The sequence below is a fragment of the Schistocerca americana genome, chromosome 1, assembly GCF_021461395.2.
Source record: "Schistocerca americana isolate TAMUIC-IGC-003095 chromosome 1, iqSchAmer2.1, whole genome shotgun sequence".
Lineage (NCBI taxonomy): Eukaryota > Metazoa > Arthropoda > Insecta > Orthoptera > Acrididae > Schistocerca > Schistocerca americana.
Genome location: NC_060119.1, coordinates 371467353 through 371485126, shown reverse-complemented (window position 1 = coordinate 371485126; position 17774 = coordinate 371467353). Strand labels below are relative to the sequence as shown.

The 17774-nt window shown below is 47.9% G+C and overlaps 1 non-coding gene across 1 annotated transcript; it reads left to right on the top strand.

The window, feature by feature from the left end:
• Positions 1-17126: 17126 nt before the first annotated feature.
• Positions 17127-17201, top strand: Trnat-ugu. Its single transcript has one exon. It is a non-coding gene; the product is annotated as a tRNA-Thr (tRNA).
• Positions 17202-17774: the final 573 nt, after the last annotated feature.

The window sequence follows — 17774 nt, the reverse complement described above, 5'->3', positions numbered from 1 at the left end:
TTTTCCTTTTTCGCAGTCAACGCACTGCCGCTGGAATTCACGAGGCAGTGCCCAAGTTCCTCGTGCTCAGATACCGGCCTGAGTAGATCCTGCGAGCGAGGGAGGCGAACCCGCGGCCCGCGCCACGAGACAAATATTTATGCGGGGAGGGGCCTGGAAACCGCCCAGCGCCAGCGCGTGTCTCAGCCGTCTTCGGCGCCGCCACAGTCGCTGACGAAACCGCACTGGAGGGTTGCGCGCGGGCAGGATGGCCGGCCGGCAGCCCTCCGACTTTTCCACTCGGCCGATACCTCGCAAACACCGCCGGTGATAGGCACAAACAACAACGCATCCGCGTTATTTTCCACCGGCGATTTGCTTTTTCGTGCTGTTTTTCCTTTCCTACTGAACAGCCAGTGGATGGCCAACGCCGAGGGAGTTGGAGTATTCCAGTTGTTAAAAGGCGATTTCGGGTAACGGCCACAAAACATTTGTCTGTGCAGAGAATGTTTGTGTGAGGTGCGTTCACAAAATATCACTAATGTTCTTTATTTTTGCGAGGCAACGAAGCGTCCGTACTATTGACCTGCCGTTGGCGGATCTTTATGCGTCACAATTTCTCGAGTAACTACAGTATTTCACATTGTTTGCTGCTATCTCCTATAGTTTACGAGCTTTTCTATTTTGAGTGTTCATTGCGATGTTTACAATGGCTCGTTGACAAGACCAACAATCCAACATGAAATTTTGTGCGATATTGGGGGAACACATAAACAGAATACAAAGTCGTAAATAGCCACCTCACAACTACTCTCTACAGCGCTTTATTGTACTTTGGTATCACTTGTTCAGTTCTGGATTTTTTGTTAAATCTAATCTACTCAATAGCTTTCAATAATTTTATCTTCAGCCATTATGACTGTGGCCTCGCATTATGAAAAAATTATTAAATGTCTGCCTAGCCAAGTATTTTGGGATGTACATCGCTTCCAACAGCTAAAGATAAAATTATTGAAAGCTATTGAGTGCTTTAGACTTAACAAAAAACGCAGAGCTGAACAAGTTATACCAAATTACATTGACATTAAGACCAAAACTACTTCTAGACCAGCTAATAGTGCATTGGAGAAGATACCTGATAATAGCACTTTGAAGCCGAAATCACGATTGTGTAAGTGTAAATGTAACAATGGAAATAAATAACAGTCTAATGGCGGTACTAACTTTAAAGAAATATCCGTGTTTACCGCAGCAGACAGTTGGAAGTATAGGACCCGTGATCTCTATGCCACCTGCAGTGCCAACGTAACAACACTATATATACCATACCGTATTAACTCTATAACATTCATTTTCGCGTTAAAAAAGGAAATGTAAACCAAAAATTAATACGGATAAAATGGAAATCTGGATTAATGAGGGCCGGATAAAAGACTTTTTTCTGCCCAACGCGCTTGTAGCATCATTCTGTTTCTCTGAGCCTACCGTAACGGCAACAGTTTACCTGGACATGTTGGGACGTCAAGTTGCACCTCAGTTACAGGGTAGTGTTTCAGCAAGACGATGCACCACCACACGGGGGGTATTTGTTCGCCAGTCCTTGGATGAAACCTTTCCGGATAGAGACGATCCAACATCATGGCAACCAATTTCACCAGACATAAACCCTATCCACTTTCCGGGAGTTACGTTAAAAGTAAAGTGTTCAGTTACTCAGCTACTGATGTGTCAGCTCTTACGAGGGCAATAGGAGATGCTGGAAAAGACATGGAGAGAAAATGATTACGCCTAGACATTCTGCGCGCAAGAAGCGGAGCGCATGAGTTTAGCTACCATCTGCAACAAACCGCACAGCTGTATCTGTAAATTTTTGTAATTAGGAAAAGGTTTTATGCTCGCCCTGTACTGTGTGAACAGCGAGAGTTCCAATACGCTTTCCCAGAGCACGCTTAAAGTTACTTCTACTTCTGTCGATGACTCCCTCTCCAAGATGACACGCTCCGTCCTCCCTAACAAGAAATGCTCAAGACAGTCACAAATTTTGTTTGGTAAGTCATAAAGTCGCATTTTTGTTAATAATATTGGTGTGGTGCTGACTCAAACACTTTTGAGAAGTCAAGAAATAGTTCAACCACCTGACTTACTGTATCACAAGATTAACTGCAGTAGTCGCATACTAATGGCTTAGTGAAATGTTTTGCCATGTTTCCGTTTCTCAACGTTGTAATTTTCTTTTCTGGTGCGCTCTTTGCACCCTTGCTGAATTTCAGTCTAACGTTGGCGTCCTGAAATACAGTAGAAAGAGCTCTGGAGTATATTGCAGCGTGACGTGTTACACACTTGCGCATGAGATACACGTAATCTGTGGAAGCTTGTTATCCACTTGAAACAGTCGCATAACGTGAGAATTTCGAGAATATTTACTTCAGCTCAAAGAGAGCCGTCGGGAGATAGTGAGAGCCTATCCTAGACAGATAACTAAGCGCAAACTAGCAGCGGTTCGTTGACACAGGCGTCCGCTGTCAGAACGGAAGCCGACGCACAAACCGACAAGACAAGAGCGGCTAAGGAACAGCGGTAGCGGCTCGTCTAGCTCAGACTCCACTGTCGTTCATCACCCTGTCCGCCCCTCTAACTAGCTGAACATGTCCCCGAGATTTCGCTCCGCGGCATTTAGGACGACTGAACAAGCTCAAGAAATCGAGTGCGCTTAAACCTTACAAGTTACTTGAGGAAATATGCCACGTTTCTCTACAGAACAAAAATGATGACAGCCATTTCGGATAATAGCTGGAAGTTTTTATGCTGGCATGTAAAAGTGCGATCCAAATAACCTGAACCACTTTTAACGAGTCACAACATTTGAATCAGTAATGGGACACATTTGCAAACTTGGGAGATGATAATACAAAATTGAAAGATTAAATACATACGAGGTGCGACATTAAAGTAATGAGACTGATGCGAAAAAAATGTTGCTTACCTTTTCAGTCAAGTTTAGTGTTGTCTCCCTCAAAGTAGTTCCCTTCTGGTTGCACACACATTTTCCACCGCTTCTGCCATTGATGGTAACATTTCTGGAACTCACCTTCTGTAATATCCTCCAAGACCCTCGTCGCAGCTTTTTGGATATCTTGTGTTGTTTGAAAATGGTGTCCCGTGACCGCCGTTTTGACTCTTGCAAATAGAAAAAAGTCGCTCGGAGCGATATCTGGTGAATAAGGTGGCTGAAATTTGTTTTGAGGTTAAAAATTGCTGTACTGACAGAGCAGTATTGGATGGCGTATTATCGTGATGCAGAATCCAATTATCAGCAATGTTGGCACGGACATGAACTCTTTTACGAAGTCTTTCTAAAAAATTTTTGTAGTAATATTGGTAAACTATTTGTCCAGGAGGCACCTACTCTTTATGAACAATTCGCTTGGAATCAAAGAAGCAACAAGCATGCATTTCACTTTTGACTTTGACATGAGAGCTCTTTTTGGTCTGGGTGATCCCTTTGAGCACCATTGCGAACTTTGGCATCTTGTCTCTGGATCGTACTGAAACAAAAACTTTCATCGCCAGTGACAACACGGCTCGACAATTTTGGATTGATTTCCGTTTGCGATATATTATGCGGTTCCATTTCCGCGACACAAACATGTGTTAACTTATTACAGCACAACTCACGACTGAGCAGTTGCATCGATGTGCCGCTTGGACTAGAAGCAGCTTATAGATCAAGGTCAAAGATATTGTGCCTACACAAGCCTGCAGGATTGCCACATCTTGCAAAGAAAATCAGTCTCATTACTTTATTGTCACACCTCGTACACGTACATACATGCGAAGTCCTCACACCAAATATTGGAAGTACCCTCTATCGCCATCGACGCACAACTAAACTCGTTTTACCATAATCCGTGACATTCTGTGCAGTGTTTAATGGCCTCACCGAGTTCTGCAGTGGTACATTCTTGTACACTCGGCTTTTAAAATACCCCTCTGAGAAAAAAATCTGGGGTGTTAGGTCAGGTGATTGAGGGGGTGGGGCACAAATTTTGAATATTACTCGGTCACGAAAGAAACTGGCTACAAGTTGCATAGAAATGTTAGACATGCGACACGTGGCTCCGTCTCGATGGAAATAACCTGCTTTAAGTTCGACGTCATCCAGCTACTCCACAGATGTATTGAAGCTGCCCGTATAAACTACGGGGTGTTTCAAAAAGGACTTTACATGTTTAAAAATTCATGTAAATTTATAGAAAGAAAATACAGAGCTGGATTTAGTGTTATTTTGTACGAAAGCACATCACTAAAGATGTTGTATGTGGCTTCCGTTGGTTATCCTGCACACATCCCATCGGAAGTCAGTCTCTTCCCGAACTCGCTGTAGCATTGCGGGTGTAACTTGCACTGTTGTTCCAAGTTCAGGTAGAGAAACCGGCACAGGAGGTACAAACATGATATCCGTGATGGATCCCCATAGAGAAAAAACCAGTCGTGTCAGGTCTGGGGAACTTGGGGGCCGTGCAATTACCGCATCACGGCCAATCCATTGACATGGACAGCCGTCACTGAGAAAATCCCGGAGTCACGCATGTAAGGGGTTGGTGCAACATCTTGCATCTACATCAATACTCCGCAAGCCACCTGACGGTGTGTGGCGGAGGGTACCTTGAGTACCTCTATCGGTTCTCCCTTCTATTCCACTCTCGTATTGATCGTGGAAAGAAAGATTGTCGGTATGCCTCCGTGTGGGCTCTCATCCCTCTGATTTTATCCTCATCGTCTCTTCGCAAGATATACGTAGGAGGGAGCAATATACTGTTGACTCCTAGGTGAAGTGTCGATACCAGAGCATAAATTCATTGCAAATTTCATTCCGTGTACTCAGTCAGACAGTGACGATGCCTCGCAGACAAGCACGTGAGCAGTATACGCCGGTATCAGCATTTGAGAAAGGACGTGTTGTTGGGCTCAAAGATACCGGTTGGAGTGATCGGCGAATCATTCGAAATCTGAATATGAGAGACGCCACTATCCGATCACATTGGCAGGAACGATTGAACCACAGCCGAACACAGCGGCAAGAAGGAAGCGGTCGGCCTAGAGCGGCGACAAAATGTGAGAACCGAGTAATCGTCAGAGAGGTACTCAGAGGCCGATCGTTATCATCGATCCAAAGTGCATCTGGTGCTTCAGTGACCACAAGCATCATTAACAAGCGGCGCACAGTGAGGGGTTAAGCTCACGACGCCCCTTGCGCCAACAAGCCTGCTCGCGGTGTTGTCGGGCACATTCGGCCTGGAATCTCAATTGCTGGAGTCGAATTGTTTTCAGTGATGAGTCCCGCTTCGAATTTAGCCCCGATGACCAGCGAAGACGTGCCTGGAGACGTCCCAGACAGCGGTGGGGTACCAACACGACTGACGCCCGCCGTACGACCCGACGAGTTGTCGGCCCAGAGTTGTGTTGTGTTGGGTTGATTTGGGGGGATGGGGGGGGGGGGGGGAAAGAGACCAAACAACGAGGTCATCGGTCTCATCGGATTAGGGAAGGAAGTCGGCCGTGCCTTGTCAAAGTAACCATCCCGGCATTTGCCTGACGCGATTTAGGGAAATCACGGAAAACCTAAACCAGGATGGTCGGACTCGGGATTGAACCGTCGTCCTCCCGAATGCGAGTCCAGTGTGCTAACCACTGCGCCACCTCGCTCCCCAGAGTTGGACCAACCCTCTGGGATGCCATTTCATTTCATAGTACGACCGCTGTGGTTGCCATCTGCAGCACCCTCACAGGAAATCGGTACGACGACGATATCCTACATACCGTTTTGTTCCCCTTCATGGCAAGCCATCCAGGGCTTACATTTTGGCAACATAATGCGTGCCCCCATACGGCGAGAGTTTCTACTGCTTGCCTTCGTGCTTGCCAAAGCCTACCTCGCCCAGCTGAGAACGTGTGGAGCATTATTCGCAGGGTTCCCCAACCAGGTCAGGATTTTGACAATGTACTGGATAGAATGTGACATGATATACCTCAGGAGGACATCCAACAACCCTATCAATCAATGCCAAGCCGAATAACTGCTTTCACAGGCCCCAGAGTTTGGTTGGGTTTGGTTGGGTTGATTTGGGGGGAAGATACCAAATAGCGAGATCATTGGTCTCATCGGATTAGGGAAGGAAGTCGGCCGTGCCCTGTCAAAGGAACCATCCCGGCATTTGCCTGCCGCGATTTAGGGAAATCACGAAAAACCTAAATCAGGATGGTCGGATGCGGGATTGAACCGTCGTCCTCCCGAATGCGAGTCCAGTGTGCTAACCACTGCGCCACCTCGCTCCCCAGAGTTGGACCAACGCTTCACTGACTTGCTCAATGCGTGCAGCTCTTTCTCTTGAATAAATCATCCACTTGTCTTGGAACTGTAATCATTCGTTCGTCTGAACATGAGCATCCCATCTACGATGTCCGTCTCATTCGGATAAGTTCTTCATGGTGCGTGGATTTCTGTCTTAAGAGTGTACCACTGAAACTGGGACATTTTTTTTATGGATACCTTGTACTGTCCATCCGTTGTTGCTTTAAGGTGCAGTTTTCAGTCGCGCCCGCCGCCGTTCCGAAAGACAGCCGCTGCTTCTTCGGCAGGATTGCCGGAAAAGCGGCAGGTCATGTCGCGCTGGAGCTGTAGCGCTCTCTCTTCTGGTTATCTGCCGCCAAGCGGGCTGACAAGGGAGATAACCCCGCCCCACTCCCCCCCCCCCTCTCTCTGTCTCTCTCTCTTCCCAGGTTTCACCGCGGCAAACCTTCATCACAGCGGCTCTCTTTGAACTCTCACGGTCCCTGGCGCACAACCGTCCATCCCTGGGATCTCAGCGTCGGAGAGATTTGCATCGTTTTTCTCCTTCGTTTCCTTCAAGTCTCTTCCGTTAGCCGGTTTGTATCTACTGGAACAAAAAATTATACCGTGCGCAAACTGTAGTTTCCACTGAAAGATTTCACCCCAAGTCTGGCAGAATATCAGCTCTTGTATAACGCTAATCAGTGGCAGAAAACGAGCGTCTTCTTCTACAAAATTCCCAGAAATTTGTCTACTTCGGATGTAGATTTAACGTTAGGACGTCTTTCCGGAAGGTTTTTATCTGAACTGCAGCACTGCATGGAAATTAAATGTGGAGACGATAAACAGTTCAGATAAGAACAGACTGCAAGGTTTTGAAACATAGTACTACAAAGAATGCAGAAGATCAGATGGGTAAATCGCGTAACAACTAAATTAGACTAAAAGAAAAAAATCGACAGACATGGCACACCAGCCTCCATGGATGGAACTATTTGGTAATGAAGTGTGTGTGTGTGTGTGTGTGTGTGTGTGTGTGTGTGTGTGTGTGTGTGTGAGAGAGAGAGAGAGAGAGAGAGAGAGAGAGAGAGAGAGAGAGAGATGGGGGGGGGGGTGAGGAGAGGGGAGGCATTGTGCAGTGACCAGACTTAAGTGAATATACACTCCTGGAAATTGAAATAAGAACACCGTGAATTCATTGTCCCAGGAAGGGGAAACTTTATTGACACATTCCTGGGGTCAGATACATCACATGATCACACTGACAGAACCACAGGCACATAGACACAGGCAACAGAGCATGCACAATGTCGGCACTAGTACAGTGTATATCCACCTTTCACAGCAATGCAGGCTGCTATTCTCCCATGGAGACGATCGTAGAGATGCTGGATGTAGTCCTGTGGAACGGCTTGCCATGCCATTTCCACCTGGCGCCTCAGTTGGACCAGCGTTCGTGCTGGACGTGCAGACCGCGTGAGACGACGCTTCATCCAGTCCCAAACATGCTCGATGGGGGACAGATCCGGAGATCTTGCTGGCCAGGGTAGTTGACTTACACCTTCTAGAGCACGTTGGGTGGCACGGGATACATGCGGACGTGCATTGTCCTGTTGGAACAGCAAGTTCCCTTGCCGGTCTAGGAATGGTAGAACGATGGGTTCGATGACGGTTTGGATGTACCGTGCACTATTCAGTGTCCCCTCGACGATCACCAGTGGTGTACGGCCAGTGTAGGAGATCGCTCCCCACACCATGATGCCGGGTGTTGGCCCTGTGTGCCTCGGTCGTATGCAGTCCTGATTGTGGCGCTCACCTGCACGGCGCCAAACACGCATATGACCATCATTGGCACCAAGGCAGAAGCGACTCTCATCGCTGAAGACGACATGTCTCCATTCGTCCCTCCATTCACGCCTGTCGCGACACCACTGGAGGCGGGCTGCACGATGTTGGGGCGTGAGCGGAAGACGGCCTAACGGTGTGCGGAACCGTAGCCCAGCTTCATGGAGACGGTTGCGAATGGTCCTCGCCGATACCCCAGGAGCAACAGTGTCCCTAATTTGCTGGGAAGTGGCGGTGCGGTCCCCTACGGCACTGCGTAGGATCCTACGGTCTTGGCGTGCATCCGTGCGTCGCTGCGGTCCGGTCCCAGGTCGACGGGCACGTGCACCTTCCGCCGACCACTGGCGACAACATCGATGTACTGTGGAGACCTCACGCCCCACGTGTTGAGCAATTCGGCGGTACGTCCACCCGGCCTCCCGCATGCCCACTACACGCCCTCGCTCAAAGTCCGTCAACTGCACATACGGTTCACGTCCACGCTGTCGCGGCATGCTACCAGTGTTAAAGACTGCGATGGAGCTCCGTATGCCACGGCAAACTGGCTGACACTGACGGCGGCGGTGCACAAATGCTGCGCAGCTAGCTCCATTCGACGGCCAACACCGCGGTTCCTGGTGTGTCCGCTGTGCCGTGCGTGTGATCATTGCTTGTACAGCCCTCTCGCAGTGTCCGGAGCAAGTATGGTGGGTCTGACACACCGGTGTCAATGTGTTCTTTTTTCCATTTCCAGGAGTGTAGATCCCAGTGGTTATGCTGAAATTGAAGAAGCTTGCACGGGAGAGCTGCTTCGAGCCAGACACCCGACTGAAGACCACAACATACAGATTCCTGAAATTAGATCTCGAAAGATAATAAAATTCTGAGACGTGCACATTCTTCCCTCTGTTCTAAAATCTACACGCAAACGAATATGAAATCGAATTGTCGCCGATCGTGAAGCTGATGTAAGAATCGGTGAAACCATAATAAATTAGTACCGGTATGCAAATGATTCCGGCATAATTGCAGTTCTCAGTATTAGTATTCAGTCCTTACTGCGAAAAGAACTGACATCACAGAAATCAGCTGGGACGTTAATACCAGTGTTCCAAAGAAAAAAATTAAACAGCAGTTATTAGTAGGAAGAGCTATTATCACACACATCCATGCCTGAGGCAGGATTCGAACCTGCGACGTAGCAGTCGCGCGGTTCCGGACTGAAGCGCCTAGAACCTCTCGGCCACCGCGGCCGGCTAACACAGTCAGCTGCCAGATAATCGAGACAGGGAATTCCTTGCAGCATCCAGACTGTAGTATAAGTCAGAAATATCCCGGATAAAATGTATTTAAAAGAGCTATCTTCTGGATAAATTGATTAGACTGCGGGATAATCGAGATGTGGAATTCTTTAAAGCATCTGGACTGTAGTATATTAAATAACTGAGACATAAGCTGGTGAAACAATATTTTTAAAATAGTTGTCTTCTGATTTTGTTGGTGGAGACTCTGCGCGATGAGAGATGAACCAGTGTGCTTGTGGTACAAAGAGTGAGCGAGCCGCCCTTCCTTTTGCTCTACCCAAACTTCTAAAACTGTCAACTTCCATTCTCTCTCTGGGCCGTTAGTGAAACAGGTGTTTAGTTGCTAGCTGTTCAAGGGCTCAAGGAACAACTACTCAAGAACATCGACGACTTGTGGCCAGAGCACAAACGTATCGTCAACATAACGATAAAATGAAGATGGGTGAAATGGAGCCAAATTTACCTCACAATCCTCAAAACGATCCCTGTAGAAATATTCCACTGCTGGGAACTATGGGAACCCCTTAGCCATTTTGTAAGTTTTTTTAAAAATGTATTTATTTATTTGGTGCTTATTTTGCCTTAAGCCTAACGGCCCTCTCTTACATCTGACCAGAAACAACACATACCAAAGGTATTACAAAAACATTCACAATAATAATAATAATAATTGACACTAATAATAACAACAATAATAATTGTAATAGTGAAGTGCATTAAGAATGATACAGATTAGTTTAGCACATCTGAAGCGACGCTTAGTATCATCAGAAGCAGAAGCAATAAAGAAAGAGGAGAAGATTGAAATGACAGCGACAGTGCCTGTTAGGAAAGAGAAGAATTTAAATATATTATTCTCTTGATAATGGGCAGAGAAAAGTTTCTGGGGGGGGGGGGGGGGGATAGACGACAGTGAGTTGCAGACTAGTATATGGAAGAGACGGCTATTGTGACGCAAGTTCGGCCGTTACCTGCCTTCTGAAGTCTAGAAAGAACACAATGTCTCTGGTGTTTTGAGGAAGATGGTGCCAATGTCGGGTACTTGATACAGAAAATGATTTATAGAACGTGTCAGTGTGAAATGATGGTACAGCGAAGATTTTACTTTGTGAGAACGAGTATTTCTGCTATGCTGTTCAGATAGTAGTGTAAGATTTGACGATAAATAAGTCGGAGTGCATTGATTGGCAAGACGATATGGCAAACATTGAACATGGTAGTCTCTACGTTTATCGGCACGCAGTAGTGACAATTGATCGTAGGCAGGGGTGATATGGTTGAAATAGCGTACGTCACAAATGTATGGTACACAAGCATTCATCGCCAGTTCTAGCTCGTGTGAACTTGCGTATGAAAGTCCAGGGAGAATAGCGTTACTGTAGTCAGTTATGGAGAATATTAGTAACTCTACGAGGTTCTTTTAAAGCTCGAAAGAAAATCCTTCTTTATACACTTGCTTAATATCGTGTAGGGCCCCAGCGAACACGCAGAAATGCCGCAACACCACTTCGCACGAACACGACTCACGTCTGAAGTAGTGCTGGAGATAACTGACACCATGAATCCTGCAGGGCTATCTATAAATCCGTAAGAGTACGAGGGGGTGGAGATCTCTTCTGAACAGCACGTTGCAAAGCACCCCAGATATGCACAATAATGTTCATGCCTGCGAAATCTGGTGGCCAGCGGAAGTGCTTAAACTCAGAAAAGTGTTCCTGGAGCCACTCTGTAACAATTTTCCCTTCTGGAACTGCCCAAGTCCGTCGGAATCCACAATGGACATGAATGGATCCAGGTGATCAGACAGGATGATTACGTGTGTGTCACCTGTCAGAGTCGTAAGTAGGCTTGTCAGAGGTCCCATATCACTCCAACTACACACGCCATTAGAGAGCCTCCATCAACTTGAACAGTCCACTGCTGACATGCAGGATCCATGTATGCTTGAGGGGTCTCCGTACACGTTAACGTTCATCCGCTCGATACAATCTGAAGTGAGACTCGTCCGACCAGGCAACATGTTTCCAATCATCAACAGTCCAATGTCGGTGTTGACGAGCCCAGGCGAGGTGTAAAGCTTTGTGTTGTGCAGTCATCAATGGTACACGAGTTAGCCTTCGGCTCGGAAAGGTCTTTTCGGTGATGTTTCGTTGAATGGTTCGCACGCTGACACTCGTTGATGCCCCAGCATTGACATACGCAGCAATTTGCTGAAGGGTTGAACTTCTGTCACGTTGAACGATTCTCTTCAGTCGTCGTTGGTCCTGTTCTTGCAGGATCTTTTACCGGCCGCAGCGATGTCGGAGATTTGATGTTTCACCGGATTCCTGATATTTTCGTTACACACGTGGAATGGTGGTACGGGAAATTCCCCACTTCATCGCTACCTCGGAGATGCTGTGTCCCATCACTCGTGCGCCAATTATAACACCATGTTAAAACTCACTTATCTCTTGATAACCTGCCATTGTAGCAGCAGTAGCCGATCTAATAACTGCACCAGATACTTCTTGCCTTTTATGGGCACTGCCGACCACAGCGCCGTGTTCTGCCTGTTCTCGTGTCTCTGTATTTGAATACGCGTGCCTATACCAGTTTCTGCAGTGAGTGAAGTAAAGCTGACACTTTCGTACAAACTGCAGTTACGTGTTCAGTCCAGAATAACTGATGGTCCAGAAGTATCCACAAGTTCTTTGCTGAAGAAAGAAGGTTATTTCTGTGCCGTTTGGCATTAAAGGTGGAAAGACACACTGAACATTTTTTGTGAACGACCAGTATTGCTTGGTTTTAGATGGGTTAGCTTTCAAACCTGTATTCTGATTCCATTAGGATAAGACAAGTAAATTGCATTTACATGGTGGATGGCTGTGCACAAGTGTGTCGGACTTCCACTTCGACATAACCGAAAGACGCCAGCGTACGGGTGATAAAATGCAGTGGGAGAGAATATTTGACACATCATTAACATATAATGAGGACAGTAATGGGCCCAATACTGCACCTTGTGGGATCCCTAATACTACATTCTAGAGATCGGTCGTTCCCAAAAAAACGGGTCCAAAGAAACGGCTCATCAAGATGAACAGAACGAGCGAGGAACGAATTCTAAGGAACGGTCTTTCATAGTTCACTTCGGTCGCGGCTTTCTACTTATAGTTCCCGGGAACGGGAAAATGGTCGGTCTCGTTCCCGCAACGGCACGTCGGCCGGTCTCGCTCCAGCCATTGTCGCGTTCTCGTCTGTCTCGGTGTCGGTCTCGCTCGACCTTCTTCGCATGGCCTATCGTCGCAGTTCCACTGCCGACTGCTCGTAGTTAGTTCAGCATCGAGTTGTTGTTCGTTTCGCTCGCTCCGCACGCCAATGCTAGATCTGTTTCATATCTTTTTTGAACTCTGAACTTCTCGTTCTTTTCGTATTCTATTCAGCGTCCACGACCGGTAATTAAAATGTTTTTTATAATTACGTAAATTACATAAAAATACGTGGTATGTAATACATACATCTTTTCAGGTAACAAAACAGCATACCAGCTTACTTCACTATTTCGATAAAGAACAGAGGAAATACCTGTAAAAAGGAAGATTTTTTTGTTGTTACACATGCAAAGGAAGACGGCACGGCACACAAGAGTGGCCATTTTCCGTCTTTTTTTGATGCAAGGTAAAAGAGCATGTTCATTGTTATGGAAGGCAGATCGACTTACAACCAAATGAAGTCCGCGCTCCACAATCGAGTGTCTGGTGTCACATTTTGTAAAGAAAATATGGTAACTTCTACAATATTTTTTCATTGGTACAGGGTGGCGCAGGAAAAATCGTCCCCGAGTACTAGACTGCTCATTGTCGCCCACCAATCATCATCTATTGTTTCGAAGTTGTTGTTTGCATTAGCTTATTTGTTATTTCTTCACTGCCTAATTATTACATGTTCATCCATTCTGCTCGCAGCGGTCAACAAATCGTGCGTAATTGGCGAGCAGTCTATACTCGGGGCCGGTTATTCGTGCACCACCTTATATTACACTCCTGGAAATTGAAATAAGAACACCGTGAATTCATTGTCCCAGGAAGGGGAAACTTTATTGACACATTCCTGGGGTCAGATACATCACATGATCACACTGACAGAACCACAGGCACATAGACACAGGCAACAGAGCATGCACAATGTCGGCACTAGTACAGCGTATATCCACCTTTCGCAGCAATGCAGGCTGCTATTCTCCCATGGAGACGATCGTAGAGATGCTGGATGTAGTCCTGTGGAACGGCTTGCCATGCCATTTCCACCTGGCGCCTCAGTTGGACCAGCGTTCGTGCTGGACGTGCAGACCGCGTTAGACGACGCTTCATCCAGTCCCAAACATGCTCAATGGGGGACAGATCCGGAGATCTTGCTGGCCAGGGTAGTTGACTTACACCTTCTAGAGCACGTTGGGTGGCACGGGATACATGCGGACGTGCATTGTCCTGTTGGAACAGCAAGTTCCCTTGCCGGTCTAGGAATGGTAGAACGATGGGTTCGATGACGGTTTGGATGTACCGTGCACTATTCAGTGTCCCCTCGACGATCACCAGTGGTGTACGGCCAGTGTAGGAGATCGCTCCCCACACCATGATGCCGGGTGTTGGCCCTGTGTGCCTCGGTCGTATGCAGTCCTGATTGTGGCGCTCACCTGCACGGCGCCAAACACGCATACGACCATCATTGGCACCAAGGCAGAAGCGACTCTCATCGCTGAAGACGACACGTCTCCATTCGTCCCTCCATTCACGCCTGTCGCGACACCACTGGAGGCGGGCTGCACGATGTTGGGTCGTGAGCGGAAGACGGCCTAACGGTGTGCGGGACCGTGGCCCAGCTTCATGGAGACGGTTGCGAATGGTCCTCGCCGATACCCCAGGAGCAACAGTGTCCCTAATTTGCTGGGAAGTGGCGGTGCGGTCCCCTACGGCACTGCGTAGGATCCTACGGTCTTGGCGTGCATCCGTGCGTCGCTGCGGTCCGGTCCCAGGTCGACGGGCACGTGCACCTTCCGCCGACCACTGGCGACAACATCGATGTACTGTGGAGACCTCACGCCCCACGTGTTGAGCAATTCGGCGGTACGTCCACCCGGCCTCCCGCATGCCCACTATACGCCCTCGCTCAAAGTCCGTCAACTGCACATACGGTTCACGTCCACGCTGTCGCGGCATGCTACCAGTGTTAAAGACTGCGATGGAGCTCCGTATGCCACGGCAAACTGGCTGACACTGACGGCGGCGGTGCACAAATGCTGCGCAGCTAGCGCCATTCGACGGCCAACACCGCGGTTCCTGGTGTGTCCGCTGTGCCGTGCGTGTGATGATTGCTTGTACAGCCCTCTCGCAATGTCCGGAGCAAGTATGGTGGGTCTGACACACCGGTGTCAATGTGTTCTTTTTTCCATTTCCAGGAGTGTATTTCACTGCAACCAGCCACATAACGCCACAGTTGGCTAAACGAGAGGTTTTGCAGAATCACGAAAATTACAAGTATGTGAGAACTCTGTTATGAATAAAAACTCTGTACTCCAGGAGGGAGGTAGGTGCCCCTCTTGGCGCCTTCCATCTTCAGTCACCTATGCTACTAATTTTCAATTTTTGATAAGAACCATATACCAAGCACAAATGAACGGTGAACGAGTAAAAACGAACTGTTCCCAAAAAAGAGCAATCACCAGTGAACTAGTTCCGAAGGGTGAACGAGTTTGCCCATCTCTACTACATTCCTCCAGCGTGGCCGTATTGTTCGAGTCATTGCACACAGTTGGCGGAATGTATGGTATGAGTGAATATTTTTAAAACACTCGGAGAAATTTTTTGCAAGAAGTAGATTGTCGTGTCATGGAACGTTTTGAGGGCGTTAATTAAATAAATGAGGAAGAACTCGAACGAAGTGCAATTATTCTGTAATGAGCCACCGGGGACAACGAGTCCCCAACAACAAAACGGTCAGAAAATGTCCCTGAACAATCTTAGAAATATCCTGCATAAATGTTCGTGCTGCGAGACGACACTTGGGTGTATACGTGATGCCTCTTCGATAGTTTGCGAGGAACGGGTTGGGCCGCTACTGTATACAACGGACGTGCGCAGGGATAATGAATCTCGCAGCAGATGACGACCCAGGAACTGCTAGAACGCCATCTGTCAGATGAAAGCTCTATCGGTACGGTAAGACTCTGAGCTCGTGCTGAAACGCGCAAAAGCAGTGGCGCGTTACTGAATGCTGTTTTGAGTGCGGCAATCGCCAATCCCGGCTGCCGGCAGGGAACGGTCGGAACTAATCAACGTTACTCTTTTGTTCGAGGGCGCCAGGTGTAGTCCGCTAAGCACTCGGCCTGCACGTGCGAGGCTCTCTGTTCGCAAGAAACGCGGCGCGAGAAAGCCGCACCCGCGGGCATCGGCGTACAAAGAGCGCACGCGGTAACGGCGAATTACTGCCCGCCACGGTCCGAAAGCACGGTGTGACGACAGTTCCCGCAGTTATTACCCGCTACGTCCGCGGGCGAGCGCTGCCGCACTAGGGCGCCTTGTGACTGTAAACGGGGCTACTACATTGTAAAAGTAAAATGGCGATCACCGCGAGGCTTTCTCTGTGGAGCACTTGTTCCAGAAGTCATTTGGCGGCTACTTATACGGCGGTACTTTGCTCTGGATTCGTGAAGACAACACCTTGTCAGCACCTGAAGGTTCACGTGCAGACCAAGGTGTGTGAGACGTTTTGACGCCTATGAATCTGCACAAGTGTTCCAAAATAAAAATCCTCACCCGACATCTGAAGACATTGTGACACTACTGTCAAAATTTTTTCGCCCACTATTTTACAGTCACGTTTTTTGGCACTAGAAACGTATATTTCGAGAGGAATACGCACGCCCTCTTAGCAGTTCAGGTGGGCCCTGCTACGGTCTGGGGCATCAGCCGGGCGGGGTGGTCGAGCGGTTCTAAGCGCTACAGTCTGCAACCGCGTGACCGCTACGGTCGCAGGTTCGAATCCTGCCTCGGGGATGGATGTGTGTGATGTCCTTAGCTATATATACGAAGATAGTAACTTGTTCTCGAAAGAACAGCTACTGTTGATGGCCGTGCAGCTTTTCCCTGGAATAAATGATGACTAACTGAAAAACTCAGATGCTGACAGGGGTTGTTGATATACCTCGATGTGGACAGCTGAAAATGTGTGCCCCGACCGGGGTCTCCTGCTTACATGGCAGACGCTCTATCCATCTGAGCCACCGAGGACACAGATGAATAGCACGACTGCAGGGACTTATCCCTTGCACGCTTCCCGCGAGTCTCACATTCCCAACTGTCCACAATTCTACATATGTAATGTACCTTATAGACATTTGCCCAACCACTCATTACTCGCGCACGCTTTGGCGATTCCCGTAAGAGTTTGGGCAACCTGTGCGCATTCGCACAGACGAAGGTCAATGGCTGGGTAGCCTTTTAACTATATATACGAAGGTAGTAACTTGTTCTCGAAAGAACAGCTACTGTTGATGACCGTGCAGCTTTTCCCTGGAATAAATGATGACTAACTGTAAACCTCAGCTGCTGACAGGTACAATACATATACAGAACTGTGGACAGTTGGGAATGTGAGTCTCGCGGGAAGCGTGCAAGGGATAAGTCCCTGCAGTCGCGCTATTCATCTGTGTCGTCGGTGGCTCAGATGGATAGAGCGTCTGCCATGTAAGCAGGAGATCCCGGGTTCGAGTCCCGGTCGGGGCACACATTTTCAGCTGTCCACATCGAGGTATATCAACAACACCTGTCAGCAGTTGGGGTTTTCAGTTAGTCATGATGTCCTTAGGTTAGTTAGGTTTAAGTAGTTCTAAGTCTAGGGGACTGATGACCTTAGATGTTAAGTCCCATAGTGCTTAGAGCTATCTGAACCATTTTAGAGCCCGCCTGCTGGACAGTGAACGCCGCACCCGCCATGCCATCACTTTGGCATAATCTGAGCACGACATATTTGCATTTCTGCACTAATTTCAAAGGCGGTGCTGCTCGGCTATAATGGGAACGTCGGTTCCATTTTGCTCCAAATATTTGATTTATCCAACGAGGTAGTGTCGTGGTACCGACCGCATGGCGGCTACGGGATGACCAATCAAAGTAACACTGCTTCCGCCCAGTGCCAACATCGCGATGGTAAAATGGGTCTTTTAAAGTGGGAAGTTAATTGTCCTTTCTCCCATTTCTAGTAAATTTTGCTACATTTGTTGTCCGCCACGTTGGGGACAGCCTGGAGTCGTCACCTTAACGTTGACTTTTTGAAAGGCTGCAAGTTGAGTAGGAGGA